Genomic DNA, 17,781 nt, shown 5'->3' with positions numbered 1-17,781 from the left:
CCCTTATATTGGCCATGCATGATCTGGGTGGGCTGTTCCTACTCAAAGCGGATTTTGGACTAAAGGGACAAAAATCGTAATTTTATAAATACATGTGCTGTTTTCTGACTGCCTTCAAAACTTTCTTTTATTTCATTGGCGCTGTAAAGACTCTCCCTATTTTTCTTCCAAATCTCTCTATTTATAGTTGTCTGACACTGGCACGTATGTGCAATCAACCAAGAATTTCAGCCACTTTAAAGACCTTTTATTATTTTGGCTGGAGAAAAAGCCTTAGTGTATGTTCTCCAGCAAAGTTAAGCGTAGGATTCCAGGAACACATTTGCTTGTTTTGGAACTTTATAACAGCTGAACAGTTTTCGAGGTTTGAAAGTAGCAAAAAGAAAACTAAGGATAAACCACCAAAATCACAGAAGACAGATTAGAAAACCCAGCTCGTCGCTGATAAGCAGAACCCAGTCTACAGACTTGAATAGATACAGGCCGACCTGTCCTACCTGTTCCTCCCACGTGCTCTAGTTCTCCTTAGAATCCTTCTTGTTGGTTCAATCCATCTGGATTTCTCCTATGAATTAAAAAAAATGATACTTTGAAACATGTGATAAACACAGAGACATTCTAAGGAAGCTACCTTTATGGAGATACAAAAATAGAGAAGAAAACGTTTACCTGTGTGTATTTGAATGTAGCAACAGAGTCACAAACCCTAATTTAGAAGATTTAGAAATGTTTCCTAACTTTATGTTCTTGAACTTTCCTTGACTATTTTATCGAATTTGATAACTTCCAATATATATTTTAAAGGTGACTTGCTAGAAAGTTGTGTTACATGTGAATAAAAGAAAACGTATTTAAAATATTTAGAAAAATAACAAATATCACTGTATATTTAGGTTACTGGTTCTCTACTATAGTAATCTCCTCATCGTATTTAATTGCTTACCATTAAGATTCAAATCAACTGACCTTCTCAAGAAACCAAGAAGCCCTGTTTTCTTACTCTACCTTATTCTAGGTTGATCTCAAATTTTCTAAAGTAATAGTATATTGCCAAGTAAGTTGGAGCTTTCAATTTCTTTACCAGTTGTTCAGAAATGTTAGAGAAAGGTAAGAATGGTTACTGACACTAGGAGGCGCAGTTGAGTTAAGCCAGATCTTTAAATCATCTTTCTCCGCTTTCACAATTTTTTTCATTGTTGATCATTTTTGTTATAATTCTATTTACTTCAAAGTCACAGTTTTAATTTATTTAGTGCCTGGAGATTTCTTCTCACAATATTTTCAAAGAAATTATTCTTTACATCATCAATGCACTTTTTTTGTGATGGCTTTATTGAGGTCACAAGCTCTGAAGCAGACATTGTGGGATTCCATTCTCTTCACTCAAAGGATGAGCTGTATCATCAATTGTCAACTGCCCTGTTCTGTGGATTCACCTCCAGCATTAGGAGGCTATGTGGGGTGTAGTTCCTCAACACACCCTTGAAAATATCGTTTTCAACCCTTGGACAATCAGATCCAAGCAGGTCTCTTGTCCTGACCTTGGACAGTCACACATGGTAACGTTTGGAGGCCACAAAGTGTCACCTGCCTGCTTGAAAGTCACAGTTCAGAGCAATTTCTAGGGACGTTCATTTTCACAAGAATGAACCATAGTTCAGATACTGAAAGCATTATGTAGGTGAGATGTTTATCAGATCCATTAAACCGCTTGCCACCTAACAGAGAGCAGTTCTTCTAGAAAACTGCAGAGTGGATTCTTGAAAGGGAAAAATAGTAGGTTATAGAATAGGAACTGCTTTCCAGGCTTTGGTGGGAGTCCTAGAGAGCCTCAAAGTAGACAGCATAAAGGTCTGTCCGACAATACAGTTTGGGGCAAATGCCAGGAGGACCCAAAGAAAGCTATCCCAGAGAAAGCTGGCACGTTTGCCAGAGGCCTAATCCTGCTCACTAATGGTAGCTTAAATGTGATAACACGTGAAATGTTCCTAGTCAAAGGCCTACCATACACTCATTGCCCCACAGTCATAGCTGTGCGGGGACTGAGTGGTAATTAACTGTGGACAGCCTTTGGCAATATAGAATTTGCTTTCAACTATGTTGTCACATCCTCATATCCTTATAACAACCTTGGGAGGTAATCAGAGATGATAACATCTCCATTCTATAGCTTGACATAAAAAATTTGCGCAGTGAGGTCAAATGATCAATGCTATTGAAAATTATAACTTGGAATGTATGCCCCAGGAGTGAATCTTTTTTTTTTAATTAGTTTATTGGGGTGACTAAGAGAATCTTATGAAAGAAATATTACCAATTTAAAAACCCTGGTATTTGAGTGGGCTTATGTGATTTTATTTTGTTTTCACTACAACTTTGGGTGGAGAGATCCGTTCTGGGAACTGCTGTCATTCCGTCTCAGTCTAGCTCTTAGGCATCTGAAGAGCTGGGATGGAGTATAAGCCTGACTTCCTCAAACCCTACCAAACAGTGTTCACAGCAGGCTGATCACCCACCTGCTGGCCTCCCACCTCTCCACTGCTGGGTAGTACGCCGTTTGGATAAAGTGGGTTTGTGACCATCTCAGTGTTAGAGATGACAAGCCTGCCAGCCACCCACTCAGACCCTAGCAGTGAGTTTTGTCACCTGTTTGTCACACAGCTCCCACAAGATTATCCTCTGTCATTTTGTGTCATTGCCAGATTTCTTGTCCATGTCTTTCTTTCTGAAGAGAAGAAGTCTCTGGTCATTAATAACCCCTGGTGGTGTCCCAGGGTAGTCCCTGTGCTGTTTGTCATCGGTCCGGTGCAAGTTTTTTTGTTCCCCTTCTGATAGACAGAAAATATCCGTCTACTCTCTCACTAATTGGTAGAACGTGCCAGGCCTAGAAGTTGGCAACAGCCATTGTTTCTTATTATGTGTTGGATTCCTCATCCAAAAGTACACTCTTATGGTGCAGCTAATACCTTCCTTCTGCCATCCAGCTCATTAAGGAATAAAACCCAACCATGCTCCTGAAGTGGCTCAGAGCTTCCAGGAGCAGCTGGGCCGTACCTTTCCCTGAAAGGAGGCCAAGAGAATTAGACTTTCTCAAACTGTTCCCCAAAACAGATTCTAGACGTGTGAACTGAAGAAATTCTTCTGCTTCTCCAAAATATAAAACGGTGCGTTTGTATTCTGTGACTGCAATCACAAATTCCCACAAATTTATTGGTGTAACGCCACAAAGGTATTATCTCACAGTTCTGTTGGGCAGAGTCACCATGGGCTCAGCTGGTTTCTCTGATCTGGGTCTCACAAGGCCAAATTCCGGGTGTTGGTAGGCCTGGCTCTGCGGGAGGCTCTAGGGGAGAATCTGTTTCCAGGCTCCTTTAGGCTGTTGGCAGCATCCAGTTACTGGCGATCATCAGGCTGAGCCTCTGTGTCCTGGCTGGTTGTCAGCTGGGAGGCTTGCCCAGCTCTCGAAGGCCACCTGTGTGCCTCCCCATGCTGCCCACTCCTCTGCAAACCAGCAGCAGTGCCGCAGGCTTTCTCATGCTTCCAGTCTCTCTCACTCCCCCTTCTGCCCTCTCCCTCTGCCTCCAAGGGGCGAAAGTTCTCTGCTTCGAAGGGCCCCCTGTGTAATTCAGGATAATCTCTCTAGTTGAAGGTCTGTAACCTTCATTACATCCAGAAAGGTAATATATTCACAGGCGTCAGGGATGGGCACGTGGACGTCTTTGGGGCTACTGTGCTTTCCACAAGTGAGTGCTAAGCTTTCCTATATTCAGTGATGAGTCAGAGGGTGAAGCAGAGCAGAGGGACAAACCAGCCCTCCCCGGGTCACACACAGGCCGCTTTGCCTGGCTCATCAGGTGGACTGTGATGGTTCCACGTTGCCTGGTTCACATTAGGTAGCCTCAGACTAATGTGTATGGAAGAAATTATTTTCCACCCCCAGCATAGAGAAAAAAAGAGATGGTTCCCAGGAAAGCTCACAGTCTCTGATAAAACTAAAAAGTTGGCCTCACATTTCTGTCCCCTCTCAATCAGTGCTGTCCCATAGTCTTCTCCAGTGATGAATATTTATGTCTGCATTGCCCACTGCAGCAGCCAGTAGCCCCCTGAGGCTATTGAGCACTTGCAATGTGCCTTAGGAACAGAATTTTGAATTTTATTTAAATGTAATGAATTTAAATGTAAACAGCCACATGCTTAGCTACCATATTGGGCAGCACAGCTGTCCATCAACATGTAAGCTATTAGTTTATTTTCAGTGCCCACCAGTGTAAGACGAGTGGGGATGTCTACTGCTTTGGAAATCCCAAGCTCTAGAGTCCTTGCATTTTGCACTCGAGTGTCCAGAGAACTTGCTTTGTATTTTTGCTTCTCACCCTTGTCTTTTATTTGTAAATAGTACTCTGAGAAGTTTGTTACACTTGCTGGAGGACCAAATAAGTGTAATAAATCTGCAGAGGGAATAGTGGAAGCATCAAAGCACATCAAGCAGACATGCCTTCCCCTCCTCCCCTCTAGAAGCCACACGGTTCCCTCCTGAGGGGCACTGCCGGCTGCAAGCCTCTCTATTCCTTTCTCTTTCTCCTTTTCTCTCTCTCTGTTCTGTTGCAAACTGCTAGGGGTTAGACACACAGCTCTCTCCCCTTTTTGAACTCCCTTAAGAATTCACCTCTCTGCTGTTGTTCCCGGCCCCCTTGATCTCCCCTAACTCTACTCAGAAAATATAGTCATGGCTCAGCTTCCTCTTCACCACATAAGGAGATGCTATTGAGAGGGGCTCTATTTTCTAAATAAGCCTCCCCTGGGCCCCTGTGGGGACATTTGTTAATTCTTCAGCTTCAGAACATTGAAAATTACCACATTTTACAAAGTGAAGCATGAACAGAAATGCAGAAGTCTTCACTGCTTTTTATTTACAAGAAACACCAGATACAAGATCCCTTTCCTCAACATTTGTTTATATGATTTTCTTTTGATTAAGAAAGATGTTTATGAATTTAATGAATTGTCAGCCTCAAAATTAAAATGAACATGAGAAGTCGTTGGAGAAAGAGATGATTTTAACGTCATCTTTCGTACCCACTGATACCCACTTCACACTTTCTCTTGGTTGCTTATTATGAAAATTAGGATTGGACACGAGGCCCAGTCATTTGTGGGGACAACGGGTACCCCCTCATCATTTGGGGAGACTTTCTATAAAACTGGGGCTCATTGGTGAACATACAGTTAATAGACTATTCCTGTTGATGTGTGCGTCCAACATCCACTGTGTATATAGTGGTCCTACTGACCATGTAAGAATCCGCAGACTATAAATACCATTGATACGAACCACAAAAGAATAGAAAAGAGGAAGTCTGCAAACGCCCGTTATTGACACAAATGGCAAGAAAATGATTAAAACCAGTATAATCTTTGGTGTCATAGGGGCCAAGTTCCCATCCTAGATCCACTACTGAATCGTGTAATATTCTGGAAGCTCACTCTGGAAAAACTCTGAGCCCCAGTTTTTCAATCTTTAAAACCCTTGGCAGGATTTAGTGAGGGTTTAATAAGGTATGGGTGTGACGAGGCCCCTCTGGCAAAGGAGCTTACCTCCCTTCTGTTTTTCAGCACAACCTGCCCTCCCCTGCCAGTCAGAGTTTCATTCAATTCTAAATACGCAACTTTCCTTGAACACGAATACCACGGCTATGCAGCTTCCTCAGACATCTTCTGGAATATTCCTTCTACCTTTCTAGGAGCAGGTGCTGAGCTATTTGGTCACCAGATCATTTTTAAAAAATACTTTTTGTGCAGAAACAAGATTGCCCCTTCCCCAACAGTTCCTAAGAGTCATATGTTAATAAATAGCATTGTACATAATTAATGTGAAACTGTGGTTTATCCTACTAAGTCTTGAAACACATTTATTAGACAGTTTTACTAATTAGATTGAAAGAAACTTGTAGACAAACACTGTTACCAAATTCAAAGTGTCTGTTAGACCTTTTCCATAATGTTCTCTGTACATGAACTGAAGGGTAAGCCTAAACCAGGTGTGTAGGGCCTAGGTGTCCACTTGACCTAGAGATTTCCATGGTGAGAATGAAAATAATTATTCTTGCTCTTAATGGCTTTTAAATGGGTAAGGTAGGTGACTTATATGTAGAAACACAATGAATAAAGGCTGGGAGCGTGGTTTGGTATACCTGTCATCACTGGGGAGAAAATAGGTGGGGGAGTGTCTCCAAAGATAACTGGCCTTTGTCTTCGAAACACTGAATCAAGACCAGACCCTAAGGCACAAATCCCACGTTACTCTGTTACATCCATCATGGGGGTGATGTTAACAGTAGATTTCATTATGTCTTTAACAACAACAAAGATACACTAAAATGCCTTAAACACATGTGTACGATCCCCAAATCAATTTTTTTGTCTTATCTAAAAGAACATTTTTAGATATTTTGACAATTTTAAGATCTCAGAAAAATGTAGTAGCAATTTACAATTGAAGTCTTAACATTGAGTATATATGTGTATTGATGTTATTACTCAGACTATAAATTAGATATGAATGAATACAAATAGTAACGCAAAGGAACCAATATTCTGGCCTACGTTGCATTGTTAGACAGCGTATCTTTGTGTATTTGTATGTGAATTCTCTGCTAGTCCTCAGCTGTATTTAATCCCTCAAGACTTGATAGACAAACACAATGCCAAATAGAGAACGTCCCTTAAATTATTTAAATCTCCCCATAAGTGATTTCCCACTCTTCCTGCAATGGAAAACATTTGATCATAAATTCAATTAAATCAGCCACCATCTTTGTGATGCTTGTCCAGCTAAATCCTTTAGTGGCGAAACCAATAAACACACCAGCTGTGTGTATGTACATGTGCATGTGTGTATGTGGGAGAGAGAGAGAGAGTGTGTGTGTGTGTGTGTGTGTGTGTGTTTATGGCATAACTGTTGTGGAAGAATCGATTTGAAGTAAAGATAAAGAGTAATTCTCATTTCTGAGCCCAGATTCTGACCACTTCACTGCAGCCAACGTTTAAAAAATTAAACTCTTAGCAGGAATAAAATAATGTATACTGTATTCCTTTAAATGCATTGCCTTTTATTTCCCAACACAGAGCCTAGTTTTAATATATCGAGTTTTAGATCAAAACTGATAAACTTTGGAGATGTTAGTAAAAGCTTTTAAACCCTATCAACCATTCTTCCTCTTTCTTCCACGTCCTCTTCTGTCCAGTTAAAACGAAAGAAAAATGACTGCCAACACAGCTAAGTTTCTCAGGGAAAATGCCATAATAGGACTATAGTCCTATTTATGATTTCTCATATGTATGTCAGAGGTTTATTAGAGGCTTATAAATGTTGATTAGGCTTCAGACAACAGATATAACCAACCACCCCTCCTCTTTTCTGTCGTACCTTTGCAGATCCTATTAATTTGGATATAACTGAACCCTTATTTATGCATATATTTACGCATGTGTATATCCATGTGGCCTGTAGAGGGCAGCATGTTCTGGTGGGGGGGAAAGTTAAGAAGATAGCTACTTACCTCGTAAAATATGAGATAAGCAACTGATTTTTTTTTCCTTCAGCAAAACAAGTCAAATATCTCTAGCAGAGAAGCCTGAGCTGCCTCATGCTTTGATTGTCCATCTCTGTCTGCCATGGAAAATATTTTTATGATTTGGCTCAGCCATCTTGGAGGCTACGTAAGTAAGGACTACCCCAGGTTCCATGCCTTTGCCTCCAAATGGAACTAAGCACATCATTTTATTTATAAAGATGAATACAAATGGGATTTTCCATTTGTCTCTCATTTCTTGTCACCCTGAACTGAAGTTTAGAATCTGAGTTGAGTCATACCCACAGTTCTAATTTTATTTGGTGGTCAGATGAGGCTTTTCCTCTCCTGCCTTAGAATTCAGCTTCCTTATATCCCTTACTTTTTGGTTGTGACCCCTGAAAGAATTCTAATGTCTGTTATTTTTCCCAAGGAAGTGGAAAACATTTCCACAGAGACGTTTTCTATCCATCATGATTTTAGGCTCCTTCCCTTACCGGCCAGCACATCTCTGAGGTGATCCCTGACCCGGCCCTCTTCTCTATAGCTACATTCATGATTCTCTCAATCTAATCTCTACTCTTCACTTAAAGAACCCAATCCTCCCAGTGTATACACTACACAATTATTTTTAAAATTTTTAGAAATTTCTGGAAGCTACAGCAGATCTTTTCAGGCTAATAGAGCAGCACTGTCCAGTAGAGCATATGCATTGGTGGAAATATTCCATGTCTGCACTGTCACTCTGGTAGCTACTCACCACATATGGCTAATGAGTTACTTAAAATGTGTTTAGTGCAATTAAGGAACTGAATTTTTTTATCATACTTAATTTTCATTAATTTAAATTTAAATTGTCATATGTGGCTTGTGGCTACCAAATTGGATAGTAGAATAGAGCATGACTTCTGGTCAGTTTATAACAAATGTTTTACCAAAATATATTGTGAGGTGGACTTGATTTTTTAGCAAAAAACCTACTGCCCAGGCTTTTATTCTCTTCCTTGTTTGTTTCTCATATAGCTGTAGGCTTAAATCCAAATCCTCCGACTTGGCCCCAGGATTTTCCCTCTCAGAACATCTGAGAGATTTTCAATTTTCAAATTCTTCGATTTTGTTGACTATTGAACATATCTCCCTTGGGTATCCAGAATGGAGTTTCAAAGCGTGACATTTCGGCAGCTCTGATTCTAAGGGCACTGGCCATTTCGCTGTCTAAGCTCAGTCACCTCTTTATATCTAGCTTTTGCTAAACATAGAAACAAATTTGGAAAATGTGCTAAAAGCTGTCAAGCTGCATACAAATTGGACACAAGTTAGCATATTTCCTAAATTGGATCCTCCCTCCCTCTCTCCCTCTCTTTCTTTCAATAGATAGATAGATAGATAGATAGATAGATAGATAGATAGATAGATAGATAGATAGATAGATAAAATAATTATTTACATTGACTAATAATAAAGCCATTCTGAAGTGACCTCAATATGCTTTTGAAAAATTTCTTGTAAGTTCCCAAGTAATAATTTTTTTAAATGCTTCCATATCTTTACACATGATCTGTATATGCACATTTTCAGTTTTCTACATTATGCTGATATCGTTGGTTTTAAGACATAGAGACTTTTGTATAATGGTTTGTGTCTTGCCACTCATTAGCTTCTGCCTCATGTTCCATCCATGTCTAAAAACACTCTTACTACGCATACCTGGCAATTAGAAGTAGTTAGACCCCAGATGATAATAAATGTGCAGCTTTTTAATGCTATTCATATGTCTTTCTTTTATTTCAGCTGTAAAGATAGAATTAGTGCTCAAAGAGATAAACAGCTCTAGCACTTATGCCACCTCTAGCACTTGGGGTTGCTTTAAGCCATGATTATACAATGGCACCCTTCCATTACAAATCATTTCCTATAAAAAGCCAGACATAGAGTTAAGGCAGGAATAAAGGAATGTGCAACTCAAAGGTTGTACTCACGTTTAGTAAAGACAGCTTCAGCCTATTCTCTGCTCACCATCAAACCCCCCGTTGTAGCACCCATGTCCCCAGATCCATAACCTCCTCCACACGATGAGAGAGGAAAGCAGGGGTGTTTGGTGGTCACAGTGTTCCTTAAGAGACCCGCCTCTTGGGAAAGCATCGGCATCCCCATACCACAAGGCACAGCAAAGCCAGATAGAGAAGGATCAGGTCAATACCTTCTTGTCAATACCTTGTTAGTAATGGGCTTTAGGACTGGGCCCCCATGCACAAAGTCAGTGCCATGCCATTCTAAGCCTTGCAGGCTTTCTGTTAATGGACATGGGCGTTATCTACTGAAGTCTCCATAATGTAGCAACTATTTTTGTATTGGGAACAGCTGTTTGCAAACTCCAAGAACACTTTAGGCTATTTGATAATAGAGATACCATTATACAAGTATGCAGGTTCATCTAGTTAATAAGACAGAAGAAATGGATTGTCAAAGGCAAGGGCTTGGAACTCGGAGAAGTATATGGGGTACCAGTTCTTAGCTCTCCTTGAGTTGGAATACACCCAGCAAATTTGTTGCTAAAAATCGCTCTTTAAATTATACTTTCTATTGTAGGAGGAAATGATATCTTGTGATAGAAATGTATGACATATATTTTTCTATAAGTTTAAAAATCTCTAATGGGTTCTCGTATTTGTAGCATACATCACATCACAGAGTAGAATAAGTTATTTTCCAGGCCTTGAATTGCAAAACTAAAACACAACAAAAAATAAAAATGTTTTCTCCATACTAACTTTAGCATCAGCCCCAGCCACGTATGAAATTACAGTAATCCTCTCCAAACACATGTTACAGTTACTCAGAATTCTAGTAATAGATGTCAGTTTGATATTCTACAGCTCTGCGTGCCCTGGTTCAGATGACTGTGAGTCACCCCATTTGGGGGTGAATATTTGAATAGAACGGTTGGGACAAGAAAAGACGAATGAGGATGGCTGAGTAGAAGACATGCTTTCTCACTGTTGTCTCGATAATTCTGGGCTTGAGATCAACACCTTAGTGCCTGCTCAGCAGGAGGAAATCAAGACATGTAATACAGGCCAGGGAAATGGGAACAAATCAGGGTGAGCCATGAAATGAGACTGACATTGGACATTTAGAAAGAGCACAAACATAATTGGAGTAAAGGGGAGACTGGCAAAGTGGGGAAGATACCTTGGTGTGTAACACAGCAAAACACATTTACAGAATCTTAACATTGAGAGGCAGATCCTCAAGTGTGTCTATTAAGAAAATGTCTTGATCTTTATGTGAACTAATACTGAAAATATGTTTACTTAAGGTGCTCTATCATTTTATTGTAGTGAGCATTTAAAAAGTATGAGACCTTTTGTGTGTAAGTTACTAAGGCCCTCAATCCTCCCATTTATTCCACTAGTTGTAAGTCTCCCAATGAGGATTTTCAGGGATATACTATGATTTGGGAAAGAATATTAGTCTTAAAATACTCCTTTTACTGCATTTAGTAGGGTCAGTTTCATTTTTGGACACGTATGGAAGTGGTGGAGAAGTAGCAGTAATGTTTATTATTAAACACCAACAGCTGCATTTGTTCATGGCACCCATGGATGTGGCTGCAGCTTGCCAAATGCTTCTTCTGCATTATCTCATTTAATCCTGAAAATAACTCTCAAATAGTTTTCCATATATTTCTGATAGGAACGGTTAAGCTTATTTTAGACAGTTTATTTCTCTGTCTTCAATTATATTCTAGCCTCTAGAGCAAATCTATAAATGTATCCCCCATTTGCCATTTTGTACATAGCTGGGCTGAGACTACACTGAGGCAGGTAAGGCATTCTCTTTGGGTTCCGAATTTAAGGTGATGCCCAAAAAAAAATAAATAAATAAGTAAACTGTATAAATAACATTTTAATGCAATATTTAAAAAAATCCAAAGACGGCGTCAGCGTTTTCTATCATCTTCCTCAAACTATGCTTCACTAGCACCTGTTTCCCTGGATCCACAGCCTCCTCCTCTTAAACGCCGGTGCTGGCGAGGTTATAGAGAAATGGGCCCATTTATTCACTGCTGATGGCACTGGGAACTGGGAAACAACGTGGAAAACATTAGGGAACCGTGTTAAAAGCCATACAGATATTTAACCGTGGCACATTCAAGAAATTTAATTTAGCGTCATCTAAATGTTCTGGGTGCTTGGGAATGCACAGACAAGGTTCTTATTCTCATAGAGCTTACCGTCTAGAGCATCAGGGACAATACACAAGTAATCAAATAAACAAAGCCACCTCTGAGAGTGGTAGTGCGTGAAAACAATAAAACAGGGCAATGTGATCCAAAGGACTAGCATTGGCAAGCTGTGAGCCCTGGGATTTCAACTATTTTCTTTACTTTTCTACCCTTCACACCTACAACAGAGCCCATCACACAATAGGCACTCAAGAAACAGGGGTTGAAGAAAGAAGATACCCAGTGGTTAAGGATATAGTGAATGTGAGGAGAGTGTGCAGACGTGAGATTGCAGCCTGGAGACAAAGGAACAGCCTCATAGGCTACAGTGGGGGTCACTTGTCTTCCAACAGGAAGCCAGAGCAATTAAGTTTTTGACCTAGTAATTTCACTCCTTGGTGTTTCTCCCGAGGAAATAAATCAACAGATTAAAAATCTAGTTGCCCACATATTCTCATTTCTTTATATTAATTTTATTAATTTTTAGGAAGAAGACTTGGTACCAATTTAACCAAGATTAAGGGAACGGGGAAAAGTTTAATAAATCATGATTCCCTAACCCAGTGTAATATTACACAACAAGGTTATGATGGTATTATGAAGATTCTGAAAACATACGGAAAGTTCCATGTTTTCTGAAAAATAAAATGAAAAATTATACACATAATCATGTTAACTCTAAAATTCTATCTGTGAACTGTGACTAAAAAATAATATAACATGAAAATAGTGGTGTTAAGACAGTAGAATTTTGGGTGATTGTTTTTCTACTTTCCAAAAATTACCTTAATATTATTGTCAGATTATTTTAATAACATTTTAATATGTTTAAGTAGTATAGAATTTCTGTTTGGGGTGATGAAAGAGTTTTGAAATAGCATAGATACTGGTAATGGTTGAACAATATTGTGACTATAATTAATGCCACTGAATTGGCATTATATAACTAATGTCACTGAATTGGCATATACACTGTATTGTATACTTAAAAATGGTTAAAATGGCAAATTTTAGGTTACATATATTTTACCACAATTTAAAAAACAGATATCCTCTATAATCATCAGCTTGGTTCAGCAGTCTTCAAGATGGCGCTCAGTGATTCCCCATCTTTTAGTCTTTACATCCTTCTGTAGTCCCTCCCATATTGTACCAGGATTGGTCTTGGTGGCCAATAGCATACAGCAGCAATGATGACACATTACTTCTGAGGTTGAGTTATAAAAGATTGAGGCTCCCATCTTAGCTCCGATGCCCCTGCCACCACCACCACCCTCTGATCACGGGCCCTAGGGAAGCCAGTTGCCATGTCACGTGAACAGTAGTCCCACGGGATGAGGAACTAAGGTCTCCTGCCTGCAGCCCCGTGAATGAGCCACTTTGGGAGTGGATTCACCAGGTCCCATTAACCTTCAAATGACTGTAGCCTTGGACATCAGCTTGACTGTAGCCTTGGTAGAGACCATGAGCCAGAAGTACCCCATTAGGCTGCTCCGGGATTCCTGACCTGAAACTATGTGGTAAGAAATATTTGTTGTTTTTCTTAAAAAAAAAAAAAAAAAAAAAAAAAAAATTTCTATCGAATTTCCAATCTAGCTGTCCTCATGGGTATGCAATAATAACCAACTGTTTTTCCCCTCGTCTTAAAGTCTTATTTTCTCCTCTTTTAATGGAAGTTCTCGGTGCAGCTACCTTTATGAAATCAAGTATATTACAAGAAAGGTGTGGTAAAATTAAGAAAAAAATTCTCTCATCATGACATCCACAGTATAGAGTCACACAGCTGAGAGCATCATTAGGACTTGACCTAATTAAAATGCCTGGATTCACATTTTGCATATGAAGGAGACTTGGTGAAACTACACTATTAAGAGAACGTTGAGTGGCAAAGCAAGAGTCAACGTAAAAATTTCAAGTGAAAACCAAAAAGCATACACCCTCAACAGGATACAATATTTATGGATGACTGAATTTGGGGGTTGTAAAAATTTTTTTTGTTCACTAGCAGGAAAACAAAAAGCTAAAATGACCTCAAAAAGGACTTGCATCTGACTTTTAGGAGTTTGAGGAGAGCTTTTAAATTTTTTGAGAGGAAATTTTATCATGTGAAAAAATGTACGCAGTATTAAATTTATATATGTTCTTAGACCTATCCACATAGGAGTAACCTATCGATTAAAAAAAAGAAGTCATCATCTCTGGATTACAGACTTACGAGATGTTTTAATTTTCTTTTATATGTTTCAGGATTTTTAAAATTCTCTAAAGTAATCGTGTCTTACTTTTATAGTGAGGAAAAAAGTAAGATATGAATAGAGCCTTTATAATGATGGTATAGAGAAAAGACCATCAGTGCTTGAGGCACCTAACATGCTCCATCCCTCACTTGCTGTGTGACCCCAGCAATGTTGCTACTCCTCTCTGTGCCTCAGTTCCCTTGTTGGTAAAGAGGGATGAGGATCATCTCATAGCTGGGATCTGTAGAATAAGAGAAATAACATGTGAAAAGTCTCTAGCACATAGTTAACTGCTCAGTAAATGCTTTGTCTCCTTTGTATTGTTTCCCACGGTAGTATTTCGAACAAGGGTGTTATTTGCTAGGTGGTCATGTCTTTTGAAATAATCAGAGATCAGATAGTTAGTTCAATAGGTAGTGGTTCAATGTGCAATCTAGAAGACACTGGGTGACAGGGAAGACAGACGGGAGGCTTCTTGGAGGAGCAGTAAGCATTAAAAGGTATTTTGACTTTTCTTTCTAGAGCATCAGACCTTGTAGAGGATACCCAACTATTCAACAGTCTTAATCCAATTTTTGTTTTAGGCTTAAGACCAGTTCTTCTTTACAACATAAGGAGCTCATATAGTTTCAAATTCCAGATGCAATGTTATAAGAAAGCTGAAATTAGAGTCCCCAGCAAATCGATTGATCATTTGCCTTGAACTGACAAATCTTCAATAACCCATAAGCTCTGACCTAACTGAATTTTCTGTCATGTTGATTTAAATGGGATAGATAACTGTTTTTGGTGATTTTCTCCAATCTCAACCATTTCACAACTTTACAAGACAATAATTCTCTCTTTTTTTTTAATGGAGTAGGGAAAAATTATTTCTTCTATATTAGCAAAGAGTGTTAAACTGTGTATCTTTTGACTTAAAAAAAAAATCTTTCCTTTTTATATTTTTCTTATTATCTTGGATCATATCCAGTCTCTAAGGAAATAAACATGTGAAGAAAGAGTTCTGGGGAATGTTAACTGCACTGGTATTTTTCTTCCTTTTATCATGCCCCAAGATTCGCTGAAGTTGATATAAATTCACCATGCCTTCTTTAAAAAGCGTAACAACAAGGCATTCTTCCTGTAGGAGTCGGACTGTAAAAGGTGATTTCCTCTTACTCCATTTGGTTTAAGCCTGTAAAAAGCATTAAGTGAAAAATCTGATATATTTGTTAGGGTATTTATTGCATTACCAAGTTATATTTTCAGTTCTCAGTGAAAGGTTTATTGAGAACATAAACTTTGAAGAGGTTTTGTTCAGGATTAAAGATACATTTTTTTCCTTTTCTTTTGGCGAAATAATATCACGCAAAATGATGCCTTTCAGGAGCTATTTTTAGCACTGTTTACAGTGGAGGAGCACATTGTACCATTCGGGTGAAGCAGATATCAGCCTCCAAAACCAACCTCTGGTGATGAGATTTGTAACTTCTGTAGGGTTTTAGAGAAATGAAAGGCTATGAAGTTACCATTTCTATTAACTCAGTTTACCATAATACAGATGCACCAATAAGTTAAACTGTTTTCAGGAGCCTTTTATAGTGAAAATGTTTTTCACACTGCCCATACAATTGAACTAAATATTTCTAACTGATCCATCTGAATGAAAAACATTAGCCATTGCTAAAGTTTAATGGGTATTGATATATATATGTGTGTGTGTGTGTATATATATATATATATATGTCAATACATATCATACAATACATATATATGTATTGATATATATGTATATGTATATACATATATATGTGTGTATTTGATAAATGAAGATTTGAATTTAAACTCCTAATGCAGTCTTTTATCCTCGAAAATGAGAGCTGTCTATTTCACATCAAATGGTGCAGGAATTAACTACTTTGAACTCAGGAAAATTGGCTAATCTTTATTCTCTAAATAGCATAAATATCAATAACATCACAGGGATAGGACATTCTCTAACAATTTGCTTTGCTTCACTCTTGATTTCCTAAAAATGTTTTGAAAACTTGTGAAATAGGTGAAATGATCAGCTGAAATAGGTGAAATCAATTTAAGCAAGTTATGGTAAGAAAAGGTCAACCTTCACAGCAGTCCTGTGAAGCAGGAGAAGGCTATTAATTTTATCCTGATGTATATACAGACATTGGAAAGATTACAAGTTGCCTAATGCCCTTCAGGTAACAGTGGCATTCCTGAAGGGCCACGTGGGGGAAGATCATGTGGTTATGAAGTTCTAGTGTTTATGATGGGATATAACTATAAACAGAGTAACTGAGAAGTTGGGAATCAATTAAGTCAATCGCACATCCTTTAGGTTTTGAGGATATTCTGCGTTGACGTGTGAATTTAGAATTTTCTTTTAAGTATTCTGTAAGTTTTATCATTCTGATTACAAGGGCTAATTATTCATGTATTTTTATTTCTTTTAATGAAATAAAATATAACCCCTTCTATCATATCCTTTAGTCAGAGGATTGAAAAGTAACTGGTTGTGCTTCTTCTGCTGTTAACCACATTATTAAAGTTACAACACTGAACAAAAATTATAGAATCATATAATCACTAGTCCACTAAATCTAGAATCTTTTCTAAAATATACCTGAGGTACAAGTATAATTCCTGACAGGTTTGTACTATCCTTTATAAGAAAAATGTCAATGTTTGGCAAGCTCTAATGTATCTTAGGGTAAGTTTTAAAAATTATATTATTTAAGCATGTAGAATGATAGGTTAAGTGCATATGGGTTATAATGTTTTATATACGCTATAAAGAAATAAAACTTTACAACTCAAAGAAGTCACTGCTACTAGGTACTGGAGAAGAATTGGAGAGGACATTCAGGAATCCCTGTAAAAACAACGTAGTGAAGTAGGTAACTGATTCTTTCCTATAAGCAGGTTGAAGGGAAGGAAGCATGATCTACCTTGTGGTAGTTCAGTAAAAATAAGTTTAAACATGTACACAAGGGAGTTTCTTGAAAAGAATATAACATGAAGTTCACTTATATTAGCTTTCTCCATGAATATTTTATAATAGCTGCATCAGTGGATTTATGAAGTGCAAATATGAAAATCTATAGCCTCAGATTAGTACGTGGGAAAGGCTACTATAATTAATTATGTCATAAGTGAACCAATTCTTTAAAGCCAGACCACTCTTTTTAAAATGTATTTATTTAAAAGTGAACTTAAACATTCAAAGACACCTCTTTTTTCCAGGGAGGGTAGAAAATAATAATAAATGAAATCAAAGCTAGGAAATTTGAGGTAAATATCTAGCTAAGCTCTGAAAACCAAAACAAGAATTTAATACTTTCCTTTTTCTGGCCCACTTTTTGGCAGTTTATAATACGCTTAAGAGGGGCAGCGCTGGCATTTTCAAAAACTTGATTCATTCACATTCTGCGGAAGGCTCTTCAGCACTTTCTGTACTTTTCCACCAGATCAAGTTTACTGAAAGGGTGACTATGTATTGAGTAAGGGTTAGAGCTGCAGGAGAGCTAGCAGGGCAGATTAGTATGACTGGCTTTGGGGATTTTTTGTCTGTTATGTTAAGGCTATATTCTCCCTGTTGTCTTTATTTAATATAGGGCAATTGGGGCATTAACAAGAATATAGAAAGAATATTCTTTACAGCAATAGAGTTGAGAATTAAAGGAGAAGAGAGAAATATCAAAAAATGTAAGGGAACCTTATGGAAAACTTTACAATCACCCCATAA

At 38.3% G+C, this 17,781-nt stretch overlaps 1 protein-coding gene and 1 long non-coding RNA gene across 4 annotated transcripts in view; one reads left to right on the top strand and one right to left on the bottom strand.

Annotated features, from left to right (window-relative positions):
* CDK14 (cyclin dependent kinase 14) overlaps positions 1–17,781 on the top strand; it is a 553,564-nt gene that overhangs the window by 435,185 nt on the left and 100,598 nt on the right. The gene's annotated exons all lie outside the window — the stretch shown is intronic.
* LOC117012345 (uncharacterized) overlaps positions 1–17,781 on the bottom strand; it is a 49,383-nt gene that overhangs the window by 25,921 nt on the left and 5,681 nt on the right. Inside the window, exon 2 of the long non-coding RNA XR_004421157.1 lies at positions 498–565. This is a non-coding gene — a long non-coding RNA (uncharacterized LOC117012345). The remainder of the gene's footprint in view (positions 1–497; positions 566–17,781) is intronic.

The sequence above is a fragment of the Rhinolophus ferrumequinum genome, chromosome 20, assembly GCF_004115265.2.
Source record: "Rhinolophus ferrumequinum isolate MPI-CBG mRhiFer1 chromosome 20, mRhiFer1_v1.p, whole genome shotgun sequence".
NCBI lineage: Eukaryota > Metazoa > Chordata > Mammalia > Chiroptera > Rhinolophidae > Rhinolophus > Rhinolophus ferrumequinum.
Note: the sequence above shows the minus strand (reverse complement) of the source record. Positions and strands in the feature narration are given on the sequence as shown.